Raw genomic sequence first — 16,341 nt, 5'->3', positions numbered from 1 at the left:
AGAGTGTCCGGTGGGGCTGCTGACTTGGCATCTGCCTCCCCCTCCTCTGTGCTCACCGGGACCCCGGCTGCCCAGCTTCCCAGCATCACCTGGCCGCCCCGTGCATAGCCCACTCTCAGTTAAGACCCCATATGAGGCAGCGCCAGCCCCTGGGAGCTGGCCCGACTTCAGCTAACACCGCTGAGCGCTGCCCCCTCTCAGCTCAGGTAATCGTCAAGACAACACTGGGGGCAACTGGTGCCTCCTCTTCATTCATAGGGAGAACGAGGCAGAGAGGTTGAATAACTTTGCCAAGGGCCAGGTGTAGGCCAGGGCTCAGACCCAGGCAGGCGGACCACGGAGTCCCCAGCACAGCCCCTTTGCACCACCACCTCCCTGCCACCGTCCCTCCAGCCCAGCCTCTCTCCATTTCCCAAAGGCCACAAGCAAACCCCATCCCGAGGGCTCATAGGCAAAGCATAACTGCTATTTTAGGTAAAATAACTCTATAAATAAAAATCAAGAAGCTGCAAAGACAAGCCTTATATAAACTCCTCCAGGAACGGTTCTCTTCCCCCCGTGTGGAAACAGACCAACCCACAGAAGGACCGAACACGGCAGAAGAAACCCCATTGCTTCCGCCTGCCACCGGACATCGCGGGAGCAGAACGGAAAGAATCCGCTTACCTAAAAGCCTGGGCCCCAGATTTGCCCACGTCCTCGCCCGACATGTGCTCTCAGGCTCCTGGCTGCCCACCTCCCACCCTGCTGCCCCTCTGCTGTTATCTGTGGGCACAGGGGCAGCGGACCCACCCCTGGGGACCACGTTCAGATCTGGCAGCTGGACGAATCGGGGGCTCCGGGGCACTAGAGGGAGGGCCACCTAGCGAAGAAGAAAGCATTCCACGAGGTGTCTTCACACAGTCCAGGCACGTGGCTGTGTCCCCAGAAATGTCCTCTGGCTTGCTGTCCCCCCAGGTGCCCCCAGGAGCAGCTCCTTCCAGAAGTGACGTTCATGGCGGCAGAGTCTACTGTTCAGGGTGTGAGTGTGTGTGTTTCTGTAAGTGGATATACCCATGTGTGTGTTGGTATGTATGTGAGTGTTGTCTCTGTGAATACGTCTGTGTGTGCGTGCATGTGTGTGAAGGAATGGGGAGGGAACGTGGCATTCGTCTGCCTACGATATTGTCTTCTAAGAGGAGCTGGATCTCCAGCTCTAGGTCAGGGCACCTGCAGGAGTCTCAGCCTCCACAGGCAGCTCCGACTTGCCAAAACCATGAACAGGGCTGAGTCACTGCAGGAGAAACGATGACTAACATGCAAAGGCTTTTTACACGTAACCCGGGGATCAAACGCTGGCCCTTTCGTCCCAGAGCCGGCAGCACCCTGGTGAGTCCCTGGCCAATGCAGGAGCCGTGCTTCTAGCTGAGAATCCTGGTGGAGAGTCTTCCTCCATATTTAACTCCTGTTCTGCAAACCCTCATATCTGGTCCCCTCAGCTGGTCGATAAGGCACCTGGGCCCAGAATACAGAGCCCTCAGCGACGGCCGACTCAGCAGGGATCCATCTCTCTAAGCAGAGTCAGTGTGTGCACGGGGTGGGCTCTCTGCACCCACGTCCACAGGTTGCAGCACAGAGGCCGCCGGGCCCCCCTCAGCTGGTCCCAGAGCCCGCAGGACGGTCTGGAGCCTGGATGATTATTGCCACCTTGCTCTAGTGCTCATCCATCTGGTCTACCTGTTCTCAACCCGCTCCAGGCAGTGGAGCCACAATTAGGTCACCAAGGGACACGGAGAGCTGATGACGGGGAGGTCGCTTGGCAAGGCACTGTTTTGAGCACTTTGTGTGAGTGAAGAAGGTTCGATGTCTGCCCGGCTGCCAGGTCTGGTGCCGAGAAGGCAGCAGCTCACGTGGGGCAGCGTCCCCCGCAGGGGCCCAGGGCTTCCGGCTGAGTCACTTCGCACCTTTCCTCTCTGCAGGGGAGCGATGGCCTGCTGAACTCCCATCTGACGTTTGCTCAAGGGCTGCAGTGTTGAATTCAGTACAAACATATATTTTTATGTGGAGGTATTTTCAGCCCGCTTTTCTAGCCACACGTGTCAGTTATTACTTGCTATGTAACAAACACCCCCAAAGTTAGCAGGTTACAATGGCAGCTGTTTTATTTGCTCACAATCCGCTGGGTCAGCAGGTGGGCGGAGCTCGGCTACTTGGCTCTTGGCTGGTCTGTCCTGGGGGTTACTCCTGAGGCTACAGTCACTGGGGCTCCACTGGGGCTGGGGAGCCCAGGACAGCCTCACCGGCATGGCTGGTGGCTCCTGGTAGCTGTTGGCTGGACCATGTGCTGACCTGGGCTCCTTCACAAGCCTGGCAAGGTCCAGAAGAACGAGTCCAGAAGAAGCCTGGGCTTCTCAGAACCAGCACATCACTCTCCCACTTCACTGTGTTGGTCAAAGTCAGGCAGGTGGCCAGGCCACATCTAAGGGTGGAGAAATAGACTCCCCCTCCTGATGGGAGGGTGGGGTGTCACTGTACAAATGGGGGGGTGTGGGGAGATGAGAGGAACCTTGTCGCCCATGTTTGCAAACAAGCTACTGTACCTCCCACCGGGCAAGATATTATGGAAGGAAGGAGACAGGCATGATTCCTGCGTGTGCACACATGCATACATGGATACATGCACACTCTGTGTGTCTATACATGTGGACATGTATTCATGTGTTTATTATGCCCGCTGCCTGCCGAGAGGTGCGCTGGACCCTTTGTGAGACATTCTATCACTTTCTCTGAGAAAACAGCACTGGTCTGAATTTGGAAGTGGAGACAGCAGAGCACAAATGTAAGAGATGGCAGGATGGCCCGGACGGCCCCTCTGAGCCTGGGTCACAGCTACGACCCCTGCCACACTCACCCCAGGAAACCCAGAGGCGCAGCAGTCGCCAGCTCTAGCATTTGTTTCCTGCCTCTAAGTGTGTAAAGTAAAGGGACCCTAAGAACTTGGTTTTTAACAAATATTACATAAGACAAACTTTAAGCACGTTCTATTCCTTGACCCCAAATGCAGGCTATGCAAGTTTATGTAAGGTGCGTAAGCTGACAGGTAATTGTCGTCGGCAGGCTGGCATCTCCCACTAAGCAGCCGGGACCCTCCCTCGGCTCAGACCAGGGACAAGGGGTACCGTCCTCCTCTTCCACGCCCCCCCCCCCACCTCAGCCCTTCATTACCTGCCCGCCCAAAGTGCGACCTGGGACCAGCGGCATCCTCATCACTGCACACTTGTTAGAAATGCAGAGCTCAGGCTCCGACCCAGACCTGCTGAGCCCGGGTCCTAACGTCTGCAAATCCCCAGGTGTTTTGTGTGCATTAGACTTTGGCAAGCATGGCTTTAACAGGCGTTTCAGTAAGAAAAGCCAACTCAGCTGCTCCTTTAACATTATTAAACTCAATTTGTATTCTTTACGTTATTTGTGTATAAACCAATTTTCAACATCCCCTGGTGAACCTACTGTGCAGCCAACTTTGAGAAGCACCTGGACTTGGGCCGCTCAAAGTGAGGCAACATCAACATCTTGGTGCCTGGTGGGGACGCAGGGTCTCCTGCCCTTATCCGCTGTCCCAGAACCTGCATTTACCAGCCCCCAGGAGATGCGTGTGGTCACTCAAGCTGAGCGGCTCTGCCTGGCCTCAGTCCTGGCTGCTTGGCTCAAGTCCAAGGTTTGCCACCTCCCTTGTACCCACCTGCCTGCCATCCATCTCACACACACTACACACAACTTATCACCAGCAAACCACCGTGTTCTCTTGTGTTCACAAGTACACATGATCTGGTCTTCCTATCCCACCCCTATCCCTGTCAACTCCTCTCATTGACAGGGGGTCAACAGTCACTGGCTGAGTGGAGAACCCACCACAGGATATCATCTTTGCCCATCTTCACCTGGTGGCTGGAAAAGTTAAATCCTCCTCCTTACACCAGGCTTTCTTGTAACCAAGAGTGGTCACACACACAGCTCTGGCCAAAGAAGACTGCTGTGGGCAAATGTCTTCTGAGGGGCTCTGTCCACCCTTCCCACCTTTTGTCTTGATCTCAGATGTGATGTCCAGGGCTGCAGCAGCCTTCTGGGAACCAGGAGGTGGTAGAGATGTAGCCCTGACTCCACTGAGGTGCCGACTCAGCACCTCCCACCTCCAGGCTCGTATCATGTCAGAAAAATAACCCCCATAGTTCAGCTCCTGTGCCCCTGGTTTTCTGTCATTGTTGCTGTTTCAGTTCTAGGTTCATAGGTTAGAACCTGTGTTCTAACCTAGACTTAAACAGGCCTTTTTATTTTGCACATAAATAAGGAAAAGAAGAAAATAAGAAGTGAAAAAGCAAAAAAGTTAGATCCAAATCAGCTTTGCCACTGATTTCTACGTAAATCTGGAGAAGTTAATAGACCTGCGAGGACATGAAACTTCTCCCTTTTTTCCTCACCTGTCCCTTTTATCTCTTCAGTGAAAACACTGGAGAATGATGGAATTGAACAAAATTCCCAAGACCTAGAATTCACTCACGTAATAACTAATGTACACACGTATTGTGCAAAACTGGTGCTATTAACCTATGCCCCAGTTTCTGACTATGGGCCTAAGATAGCATCACATTCTAGAATATACTTTTGAGAAACAATGTGACTTGTGACTCACACATAGTTGATGAGATGTGGCAGGAGTTACTCCTGAGGCTACGTCAGAAGAGTCCACGTCAATTATTTGCTAGTAATTAGAACCTTAGTGCTCCAAATAATATAGGTTTATTTTTTATTGTGGTAAAAATACACAACATAAAATTTACCACATGGACTATTTTCAAGTGTACGGTTCAGTATTGTTAAGTGGATTCACATTGTTGTGAAACAGATCTCCAGAACTTCTTTTTTTTTTAGGACTGAACCTCCCCACTTCCCCTACCTAAGTTCTCTCTCTACTTCATCCTTCATTTGCATTTTCATAGTAATTCCAAGAAAGAGGTGGGTAGGCATCTTCTCCATTTTACAGATGGGAAAGCACCGGAGTCGGGTGGCCTCACCTGCATCCCCTGGGCTCTTGAATGGCAGGCTTCTGGGTCGTCTGGTACCCAACCCACAGCTCGTGCCCAGAGATGGGGTTCTCCTGAGCACCAGAAGCGGCCAAGCAATCCTTTCCACAGTTGTGTTTTTGTTTTATTGAGGTATAATTGACATATAACATTATGTTACTTTCAGGTGAGCAACAGATGATTCGTTATTTGTATATATTGTGAAATGATCACAATAGGTCTAACTAACATCTATCACGAGGCACAGTTACAACTTTTTTCCTGTGACGAGAACTTTTAAGATCTAGGCTCTTTCAAATATACAATACAGTATTGTTAACTTTAGTCACTATGCTGTACATTACAACCCGTGACACTCATTTTGTAACTGGAATTTGTACCTCTTGACCCCCTTCACTCATTTTCCCCACCCCAGCCCTACCTGTCTGTGGCAACCACCAATCTCTTCTCTGTATCTATGAGTTCAGAGTTTGTGTTTTTTTCAGATTCCACATACAAGTGGGATCCTATGGTATTTATCTTTCTGTCTTATTTCACTTACCATAATGTCCTCAAGTTCCAGCCATGTTGTTGCAAATGGCAGGATTTCCTTCTTTTTTATGGCTGAATAGTATTCCATTGTGTATATATGTGTCTATTTCTATAGCTATATATATCACATCTTCTTTGTCCATTTATCAGTGCTACCATATCTTGGCTATTGTAAATAATGCTGCAGTGAATACGGGGTACATATATCTTTTTGAGTTAATGTTTTCATTTTCTTTGAATAAACCCAAAAGTGAAATTGCTGGATCATATGGTAGTTCTATTTTTTATGTTTTTAGGAATCTCCATACTGTTTTCCATAGCGACTGCACCAATTTACATTCCCACCAACAGTGCACGAGAGTTCCCTTTTCTCCACATCTTCAACAGCACCTGATTTATTGTCTTTTTGATAATAGCCATTATGACAGGTGTGAGGTGATATCTCATTGTGGTTTTGATTTGCATTTCCCTGATGATTTGTGAGTTGAGAACTTTTTCAGGTACTTGCTGGCCATCTGTATGTCTTCTTTGGAAAAATCTTTATTCAGACCCTCTGCTCATTTTTTAGAAAAACTTATTTATTTATTTATTTTTGGCTGCGTTGGGTCTTTGTTGCTGTGTGCGGGCTTTTTCTAGTTGCAGTGAGCAGGGGCTACTCTTCGTCATGGTCCGCGGGCTTCTCATTGCAGTGGCTTCTCTTGTTGTGGAGCGTGGGCCCTAGAGTGAGCAGGCTTCAGTAATTGTGACACGTGGGCTCAGTAGTTGTAGCCTGCAGGCTCTAGAGTGCAGGCTCAGTAGTTGTGGCATACAGGATTAGTTGCTCCACGGCATGTGGGATCTTCCCGGACCAGGGCTTGAACCCATGTCCCCTGCATTGGCAGGTGGATTCTTAACCACTGCACCACCAGGGAAGCCCCTGAGATCTTCTGCCCATTTTTAATAAGATTTTTTTTTGTTATTGAGTTGTATGAGTTATTTATATATTTTGGGGTTTTAACCCCTTATCAGACATATAATTTGCAAATATTTTTTCCCAGTGAGTAGGTTGGTTGCCTTTCATTTTGTTAATGGTTTGCTTTGCTGTGCAGAAGGTTTTTAGTTTGATGGAGTCTCACTTGTTTATTTTTGTTTTCGTTGCCTTTGCTTTTGGTGTCAAATCCAAAAAATCATTGCCAAGACCAATGTCATGGAGTTTACCACCTATGTTTTCTTCCAGGAGTTTTGTGGTTTTGGGTCTTACATTCAAATCTTTGATTCATTTTGAGTTAAGTTTTGTGTGTGGTGTAATATAGTGGTCCAGTTTCATTCTTTTGCATGTGACCATTTAGTTTTCCCAACACCACTGATTGAAAAGACTGTCCTTTCCCCCTTGCATTTTCTTGACTACTTTGTCATATGTTAATTGACCATATATGTATGGGTTTATTTCTGGACTTTTTATTCTGTCTCATCGATCTATGTGTCTGTTTTTATGCTGGTATCATACTGTTTTGATTACTATAGCTTTGTAATATAGTTTGAAGTCAAGAAACGTGATGCTTCCAGGACAGTTCAGCTGGTCAGAGTATGAGGAGGGTGAAAACTGTGGGCTCCTGCCAGGCTCACACATCCTGGCCAAGAGGGTGGGGAATACAAGGAGGTCAGGGTGGGGAAGAAGGATTCAGAGGAGAGAGAGGTGCAGGTCAGGACTGTACTCCCAAGATGTTTTCTAGGGCTGAGCTGAACTCCAGTGGAGACGGGGTACCTCTGATTTGTGCCCCCAAGAAACAACTTGAGTTCACCTGGACTTTACTCTCCAAGAAAGGCACCAGTTTAGTCTTAAGGAGAAAGGGAAGCAATGGGCAGAGTCTAACTCACTGAAATATGTTTTTGAAATATCTGAAGCTCCGAATACAGATTTCAGGAAGACCAGCATTTCTGGGCAGCATCTAAGGACATTTCTATCTTCTGGGGAAAGCCTTGTGCCCAGAGCGGGAAGGAGGTCTCACTGGGCAGCCTGCCATCCTGTTTAATATACCTGGATATTCTCTGTGCCATCCGGGGCCTGTGGCATTAGAGGAAACAGTTTCCCCTCTGACCGTGGTGTGTCGTGCAGGAGATTTCTATTCTCCTGGACAGCTGCAGGCACACATCCTCCCAGCTGGGCCACAGCTGGGCTTTCTGCTCACCCTGGGTCACTGTTTGGTGACCTGCATGGGCACTCTCCTCCCAGGAAACCACCACAAAGTACAGAAGGACAGATGACCCAGCTATGTTTGTCCCACTTCGCCTCCATCGTAGAATGGAACATCTGCATCTGCGTGTCTGCCCAGTGATGACACAGGACGGGCAGCTGTCCTGAGCTTCACACCAAGCGCAGTGCCAGGTTGGGGGTGGGCAAACGTGACCTTGAAACAAACACTAAACGAACAGATCCCTGAAGGGTCCACACACAGGGCCCTTCCTCTGGCAACATGAGGCTGCAGATCGGGCTGGGAACCCCTGAGTTTCACCCCATCAAGTTTGATCGGGACTCCAATCAAACGGGATGCTATACACATTTCCCAACATTATCCTCCCTTCCTGCCTGGGAGGGAGATGCAGTATGGGGCAAACAGGAGAAGCTCCTGTGGGTTTCCTGGAATAAGCACCGGAGAAGCTGCAGATGAGCTGTGAAAGCTTCAGTCCAGCCCTTCAGACTCAACTCCTCCAAGTTCATGAATTCGCCTCGTTTCACCTGGAAACTGGACAGTGGGGTCCCCTTGGTGCAGCCAGGCCAGTCCTGGGGTGAGGCACCAGCTCAGATGGGCACAGCAGCTCCACCTGAGAGAGGATGGAGAACTGGGCCACTGCCCAGGGAGGGGAAGCTGAGGACCGCGTCCCTGCAGGTGGGTCCAGACCCCAGGGTCCTGGAGCCCCTGCTACCCGCGGTGCAGGAGGGGCCCCTCTTGCCAGCTCTCAGCCTCCCTGGGCCCGGCCTCACTCATCTCTGATCCCACAGCCCCCGTTTCCATCGAAGAGCGGCCAGCTCCCCCGGCACCCAGGACCTACTGCGGCCATGAGGGCAGGAGCCCAAGGGACTCACCATCCCTGCCCTCCTGGCTGGTCAGGGCTCTGCCGTTGCCATGTCCATGGTCCAGAATCTCCCGGTCACCCCAAGAGCCCCTCTCCTCTTGTGCTCACCCACTCCTGAAGCAGGCCTACGTCACCCCCATGCTGCCCCCAGCCTCTGGCACGCACGCATCGACATGCCCACGGGCCCTCGCCCCAAGGATGGAGAGATGCCCACAGGTCTGGGGACACGTTTCCGAGAGGTCATATGCTCTCTCCTGGACGCTGAGCGGATAAGCCAGGAGCACGGATCCTGAGGTCAGGGTGGCTGCAGGAGCAGAGGCCGCACTCCCATTCTGCAGACGGAGCGGGGACACTCAAGGCTGGTGGGGAGATCTGGGCTGGAGGCGGGAGCGGTGCCCTGGGAAGGTCCTGGGGAAGGATCTGCTGGTGCCTCTCTGACAGCAGAGAGGGGAACAACCAAAGCTCCAATGAGGAAAAGCTGTTGGCCCCTTTCCTCCTCCTCCCCCACCCCATGTCCCAGCGCCCGAGCAGAACAGAAGAGCTGATGACAGATAGACCAGGGTCCCTCCCACCAGGCAGCGTTTCTCCAGCCCATAGTGGGACGTGGCTGCACTTCTACATTGGACGAGGTAATGGACTATCTGAAGGCGACCAGACACCTGTGTGGGAGCCCAGGGCCCTGGAACAGCTGGAACACAAGACGTGGGTGGCTCTATATGGGCCGCAGCTCGGGAGCCCAACCTCATCAAGGTCACCGGGAAGCCCTTTTGCTCGCACGTCTGGGAGCCTGGCTGCCGCAGTCCTGGGTACACAGAGCAGCCGGAGAAGGCAGAGCGGCTCCGAGTGGGGATGAGCTCAGAGCCAGCGGGATGCAGCCTGCGCCCACCGAGGAGCTTCTGAGTCCGGGGGCAAAGAGGTGAACAAGAAGCGGGGGCGGAGGTCCCTCCAAAGCGGCCACTTTCCTGATGGAGCGCGGGTGCTGGGTACGGGAGCACGTGAAAACCTCCCTGCGCGGGACCACGATCAAACACCTGTGGGCAGAGGGCACAGCCACGCGTTCACAGCTGCACTGCGGCCACTCGCCCAGCGGGCGGGTCTGTCCTACACACACACAGAGACGACTAGAATCTGGGGAGAAACTCATGTCTGTGACCCAAGAGCCTGAAGTATGTGTTCTTCCTGGAAAGGGACTTGGCAAATCACTGCTCAAGTCCAGCAACAGGGAAGAAAAGGGCATTATTCTGCACAGTTTGAGTCCACAATACATTTTCCTCTATGGTTTTAGAACAGACTGTGATGTCCCCAAATAAACCCAAATGTCCCTATTCACAGGTAATGCACCTGTACCCTGAACATTCAGATTGGCAATCCTGCCAAGAATATTGTGCAGAGGACTCGACAAGTGGGGTTAAAGGGGACGACAGAAGGTCTGGGATGCGGTCACATCAGGGGCCCTCCTGTTCTGGGTCGCTCAGGAGGTACGTGCTGAGTCCAAAGGCTGTTAGGAGAGATACCGGCAAGAGTCTTGAGATCTCATTCTGAGCAAAGGGAACAAGGAAGTGGGCGCCCATGTGTCAGGTGGCACATTCCATCCACAGCTTTGAAAATAATAAGAGTGAAAGGCAGAGAATGAACTTAGAACTAACAGAAGGGATGACTTCCCTTTACTTAAAATTGGCTTTTAACAGAAATCCATCTTGGTGATGGAGTGGGGCTACGGCCCTGCATGGAGAACTGAGCCGGGTGTTCTGTGTCTCTGGGTTTAGTGTAGAAAAGCAAAGCCGTGAGGCAGTGAGCATGCTAGTTCATCCGCTCAGAGCCTGTGTTTTGAAGCTGCTTGTACGGAGGACACGAGGGGAGAGGAAGAGAGTAGGAGAGAGAAATGGGGATGGGGTCGTCTGCAGGCGAGAGGCCCTGGAAGGCGTTTCGGGGCTGGGCTGGGAAGGGTGGGCTTGCCCAGCACGGGGGCCTCTCCACCGTCTGCGTGCACACAGGGCACAGTCTGGAGCAGACGCCTGGCTCTTAAAACACATCTACCAATGCCTGAGCCACAGGCACGGGCCAGACCCTGTGCTCAGACGGTGTCTCAGACCCAGAGCACACGGCTGACCTGCCTCATTTCACCTTTCCTGCTGCCCCACAGGACACAGCACCCTTACCCCAACTGGAACGGATATGTTCCCTCTAAGAGAAACACTTGGGAAAGGGCCGAGGTGGAAATTTCAGATACTAAGGTTGGCTGCAGAAATGCACATACTTTATTTAAAGGCAATCTGAGACACTGCAGAAACAGAAGTATTGGTAGCAATCTTTGGTGGCATGACCTGGGCATCCGTGGAGTCCCTCTGATGCTAAACAGAGCCTAAGCCCAGCCCTCAGGGCTGTATTTCCCAGCCCTGACCTAGGACTTAATCGCGTTGTAATCCTCAAAAGCAAACCCTCTTATTTCAGACACTGCACAGCTGACAGCCCATGGCACCAAGGTGGGAGGGCCAGGATCAGGAGAATCGGTTAAAAACTGCATCTTGTACCTGAGGCAGAACGGTAAGTTTACGTCACATGCTCGTTTTTCTGCTTCCCTGAGCAGGGGTGAAGCCTCAACATATTTGAGGTAAGACTATTTGTCTCCTTCAGAAGTATCTTTGGTTTAAAGTTGAGGCAATGGAATAAAACTTCTGTGTTTCTAATTGTCTGAAACGTTTGTTTGCTTTTTGGTTTTGTTTTGGACACTGACACTTCCCAACAGAAAAGATTAAGAAAGGAACAGATGGGAGGCACTTTTGAAAAGTGGTTACTCAATGAGGTCAAATGTTTGAGAAGTAATACATTTTAAAAATATGAATTTAGGGCTTCCCTGGTGGCGCAGTGGTTGGGAGTCCGCCTGCCGATGCAGGGGACGCGGGTTCATGCCCCGGTCCAGGAAGATCCCACATGCCGCGGAGCGGCTGGGCCCGTGAGCCATGGCCGCTGAGCCTGTGCGTCCGAAGCCTGTGCTCCGCAAGGCGAGAGGCCACAACAGTGAGAGGCCCGCGTACCGCAAAAAAAAAAAAAAGAATTTAAACTAAGCAGGCCCTTCATGAAAGACTCAACCTGCAATCAATAAACACTCATGTTCTCTCCTTCAGAGTCACAGCCCCTAAATGTCACTATAGCATTATCAGGAACTATGTTTAAAAATGACTGTGATTAACATAAGATCCAACTGGGAACTAAAAACTCAAAATGTTTTACACTGAATATTGATTTGAACCGCAAGAGCAAAACCTCCACCTCTCTGGAATAATGTTAATAGAACTCCTTGGTAAATTCTTTTATGCAAGCCAATATGCAGAGTTGTCCCCTGGGTTGATCTTTAGGAAGCAACTTTTATTTTTATTATTTTCTACACATGTATATTGTTTCCTGGTTGTGTTATTCTTAGTTCTAACAGTTCTCTGATTTGTTTTTGTTTTCCTTAAGTATTTTATTTCATTTTGTGCAATTTAATAGGTTATTTATCATAACACGGTTTAAGAGGACTCAGAATTTTGATCGAAACAACGTTTGTAACTTAAAACATCATGCATTATAAGTGGTACTTTGTGGTTTGTTGAGAACCTGCTTTAAAACGTTTTATCCTAAAGAACACGCGTCATGTAACTTTTATAATGTGATGTGAGTCTAAATGAAGTTGTGCTAGAGATATCTTTCATAAACCTTTCCCACACTCGCCCTCTGAACCCACCCAAGGGGAATGTTGACACCACTCAGGCGGCTCCTACGTGAGGACATACCCACATGGACAGGTGCCCCTGACGTTACCCCGACGCTTGCCAACAAGAAGTTGGGGGATGCAGGGGCAAGGATGGGCCGGGGCCCACACTGTGTCCTGAGAACCATGGGGACACAAACTTCACCCAGGGAGACATCCAAAGACTCTGACTAAAGTGCTCCTAAACCAGAGTCAGCCCTATTTTAAAAACTGGGGCAACCATAAACATTTTGTTCTCAAAATCCTGGAAGGAACATGGATGGAAGGAAAGAGAATCTCAGAAAAGTTAAGTGATCTCAGATCATCCAACAGGCAAGCAGCAGAGCCTGGAGATGGAGGCCTGTCTTGGCACGGGAATGCCAGAGGATGTCCTGGGGCGGGGCAGCCACCTGTGTCTCCAGACTCCTCCCCTCCCTCCTCCTCCCTCCTCTCTCCCCCCTGCCCCCTCCCTCCCCCCTCCCAGCCTTAGTCCTCAGGCTGCCTGATCTAAACTAAGCCATGTTGAGGGCACTGAATTGTAGCCCAGTGCCTGAAAGAGTTACAGCTGTTCCTGTTTCAAACATGGGTATAAGCTCTCAGGAAAAATTTGCAATTGCACAGAGAACATAGAAGAATCACATTTGTTTAAACTACCGACTACTACCTACGTTACTCCAATTCTGCGGGCATGGGCAGGATCCGGGTCAGCCTATGGTCAATGTTCAGAATATTTAATATTTGAACACCTTTCACGTTTTGTTTGCCGACATGTTGGCACAATGCCTCCAGGGCAGGGATGCTGGGCCAAAGCTGTGGTCCCAGGGTCGCTCCCTATCAGTCCCTTTCCCCCCAGACAGCCTCATGTGACCTCCCACCGAAGGATCAGGCCTTTCTGCTTCTCAGTAGCCCCAGGCTGTGCTGATGCCCACACCCCAACACCCCCGGCCTCGATCTTTGCACCTTTGCCCCCTCAGTCCGAGGGTTTGCTGATGACGTGAGTCTGTTCAGACCACAGGTCGCAGCACTGCGATCGGCCCGTTTGGCCGTGAGGATTCCCAACGTGCACGGGCCCCACAAAGGCCAGAAGGAGGAGCTAGGGGTCATACTGGTTTTATCTGGGGGAAGGAGGACATAAAGGTGCTGGCCTATAGGATGGTTATTCATATCACAAGAGGCTGGCCGAGGATGCCATTAAAGAGTGCACTGTATCCAGGTATTCAAAAGTTTGCCAACTCCTCCAAGCATGTCGTTGACAATTTTTAGGAAAAACTTTTCTGTAAAAGAATGTGCGGAGGTGTGCAGAGTGGGGGGGGGGGGCACGTAGGTATGGGGGTCCCCTCCCACGGCCTCTGGAGGCTGGTCCCAGGCTACCTTCTCCAGCCAACAGACTCCACACCCGGAACCCATCTGAGGGAGCAGAGTCTCCAGATGTGACCAGGTGACGAGCAAACGTTCTCTAATTGAGAGATGAAATGTCAGCACTCTCACGAGCCTCAGAATAGCACCAACTAGTGTCTCCCAGAGAAAACTTACATAAGAAAATATCTTTTTATTCTCTTATAACAGTAATAACTCCCGAGAAAATATGCGTTAGAGCTAATGAGAGAGGGAGGCAGTCAGTGCAGCACTTTCAATTTCTGCCAATGCTAAATGTGGAAGAACTGAACTGCTTATAACTTATGAATTGAGTTTTAAAGTTTTTTTTTTTTTTTAACCAAAAAAGTAATGTTCTTTTGCTTGTATCGGTTCAGCTGGAATCTGTTTCTTCCCCGCACGTCCGCTGGCAGGAGTCAAATGTAATTGTTTCAGATGTCTCTTTTCTCAGGGTCTGAATTTCCCTCTCCTCCTTCAACGCCCCCTCTTTGTGCCTCCAGGAATGTTAGCAGGTTTCTTTTCTACCCCCAGATGGACAGGGGGGCACCTTCATTTCTATTTAACATCATCTATTTCTAATGGAATCATTCAAAGAAGTTGTTTCTGCTGATGGTTATGTGAAAACGAAATGAAACGTCATCAGCTGGACATTCATGGGCCGCATTTAGCAGTGAAGTGAGCTGGGAATAAGTTTCCAAATCCTTCCTCAGACACGGGCCTCCCAAACTCGCAGGAGGGTGGTAAACAGGAGGGAAAGGCAGCAGGGTGGATGAGGGGCACGCTGCAGGGTCAGTGCGCTGTTCTTCCCACCTCTGCGAACCACTGACATTTTCCACTGTAAAAAACTTTAGACATAGATTTCCCCAGTTTTTCCTTTATTGAACAAGGCCCTCTTGATTATGACGATTCCATTTTCATGCAGTAGGTGGGGGCAGGGTGGGGGAGGGCACCAGATCAGTGACAAACTAACGTTTGCTCTAGGCAAAGGGACCCTGGGGTGTTGGAGAGAGGGTGGGAGGGAGGTGGAAGGCTCACCCTCAAACGTCTCACAGGCTCACACCTGTGGTCTGATCTCCAGAAAGACATTCCACACAACCACCAGGCACACAGCAGGCAATAATTCACCCCCAAATCTGCTCCAGCCATTTCCTGTCTTAGCCAGAACGGACATCAGCCCCAGCGCCGGGCTGGCTCTCCACTCTGGCTGCTGTGAGCCTTTAGGGAGCCAGACCCCCTCAGGAGACCACATCCCAGCACCAGCGCTGACTGCCCAGCAATCTCTCCTCAGCATAAAAAGTTGGCTGGCTCTGGGGTTTGTTACAGGCCGCTCGCCCCACAGGCTGCAGTTCTGCTCAGGGCAGAAGCCGCTCCCTTTGGGCTCTGACCAAACACGCCGGCCAGCAGGAGAGGGACCCACAGATACACTGACCCAGGTGCTCGCCCCACTGCCTAAGCCTGATTCTAACTGCAGATCGGAGCCACCTACCCCCAGCCCCCAAATCTGCCAAGCCCTCAGCCAGTGTCCGCTGCACCAAACCCGAACCCGGGAGGTGGCCCGGGAAGGCGCAGACGGGAGTCTGGCCAGGAGCCTGGCGGCGCCAGCGCATCTGACGCCGCAGAAGGGCTGCACGCACCTGAAGTCTGGGTGATAGGCGCCCACGCCCCTGCGTGCAAGGGGCACCCAAGGAGACGAAGGCGACGAGAAGACCCCTTTCTCTAGTCCTTCAGGAAAGCCAAGCGACCCCACCGGCAGCCTCCCCAAAGCAGGACTGTAAGCGCCCACTCCACTGGAGTCTCGCAGAAAACGCATCGCGATCAAAGCCCCTTCCTCCGGAAAAATGCCCCATTCTGCCTGTAATCCAATTCCCTCTCCCCGCACCTGGAGAGCGCGCACGAAGAGGCAGAAATCATACCCAGGGAAATTGTGACCAGAACTTGAACCCCAAACGCATCCACTCATTCCCCGCTCCGCGCTGTGGCTGGCGGCTCCCAGGGCTCCGGGCTGTTGCGGCTGCCAGGGATCAGACAGCTCGCGGAACCGAGGGGCTCCCAGAGTCCCGGTCTCCGTCCCGGTCGTCGGTCAGGAGTCACCATCCCCAGCGCGCTCGCACCCTCGCCTTCCTTTTTCCCTCCGCTCGGCAAATCGAAGCCCGCTTCCCTTGCCTGTCCCAGATGGACCTCGGACCCCAGCTCCGCGGCGGCCCCGCTCACCAGCCCCAGTCGGTCTCCTTTGGGTCGCTGGAGGGGGTCTCCCGGACCCTCAGAGCCAATGCCCGCCGCGCGCCTCCACCGCCCCGGGCAGCCCCGCTCCGCCGCGCTCCCGGGTTTTGGTCTCAGCAGCTCCCTCCGACTTTACACAGCGGCGCCTCCGCGCCGCCGGGGCTCCTGGGGTGGCGAGGCGCCAAGCTGCAGCCCGGGCTGCCGGCGCCCGGCCCCTTCCTCCACATTTTCCTCGTCCGTTCCGCTCTCCCTGGCGCCTGGCGACCCCGCGCCTCCCCGGCCCCGCCGCCCCGACCACCCGAACTCACCCCGGAGCCGCGACGCCGCAGGTCTGCGCGCTCCGAGGCGGAGCCAGGACGCCCTCCCGCGCGGGGG

General features: G+C 52.0%; 1 protein-coding gene across 5 annotated transcripts in view; it reads right to left on the bottom strand.

Moving 5' to 3' along the window:
* Positions 1 to 16,341, bottom strand: part of SYNDIG1 (synapse differentiation inducing 1) — a 118,134-nt gene that overhangs the window by 101,321 nt on the left and 472 nt on the right. For 2 of the 5 annotated variants that reach the window (XM_067707402.1, XM_067707403.1), the window contains exon 1: positions 15,958 to 16,241. The exons of the other annotated variants lie outside the window; for them this stretch is intronic. The gene's annotated coding sequence lies outside the window, so the exon portion shown is untranslated. Of the gene's footprint in view, positions 1 to 15,957; positions 16,242 to 16,341 lie in introns of those variants that run through there. 5 annotated transcript variants of the gene reach the window in all.

Source organism: Pseudorca crassidens, chromosome 15 (assembly GCF_039906515.1).
Source record: "Pseudorca crassidens isolate mPseCra1 chromosome 15, mPseCra1.hap1, whole genome shotgun sequence".
Taxonomy (NCBI): domain Eukaryota; kingdom Metazoa; phylum Chordata; class Mammalia; order Artiodactyla; family Delphinidae; genus Pseudorca; species Pseudorca crassidens.
This window is presented reverse-complemented; position numbering and strand designations above follow the sequence as displayed.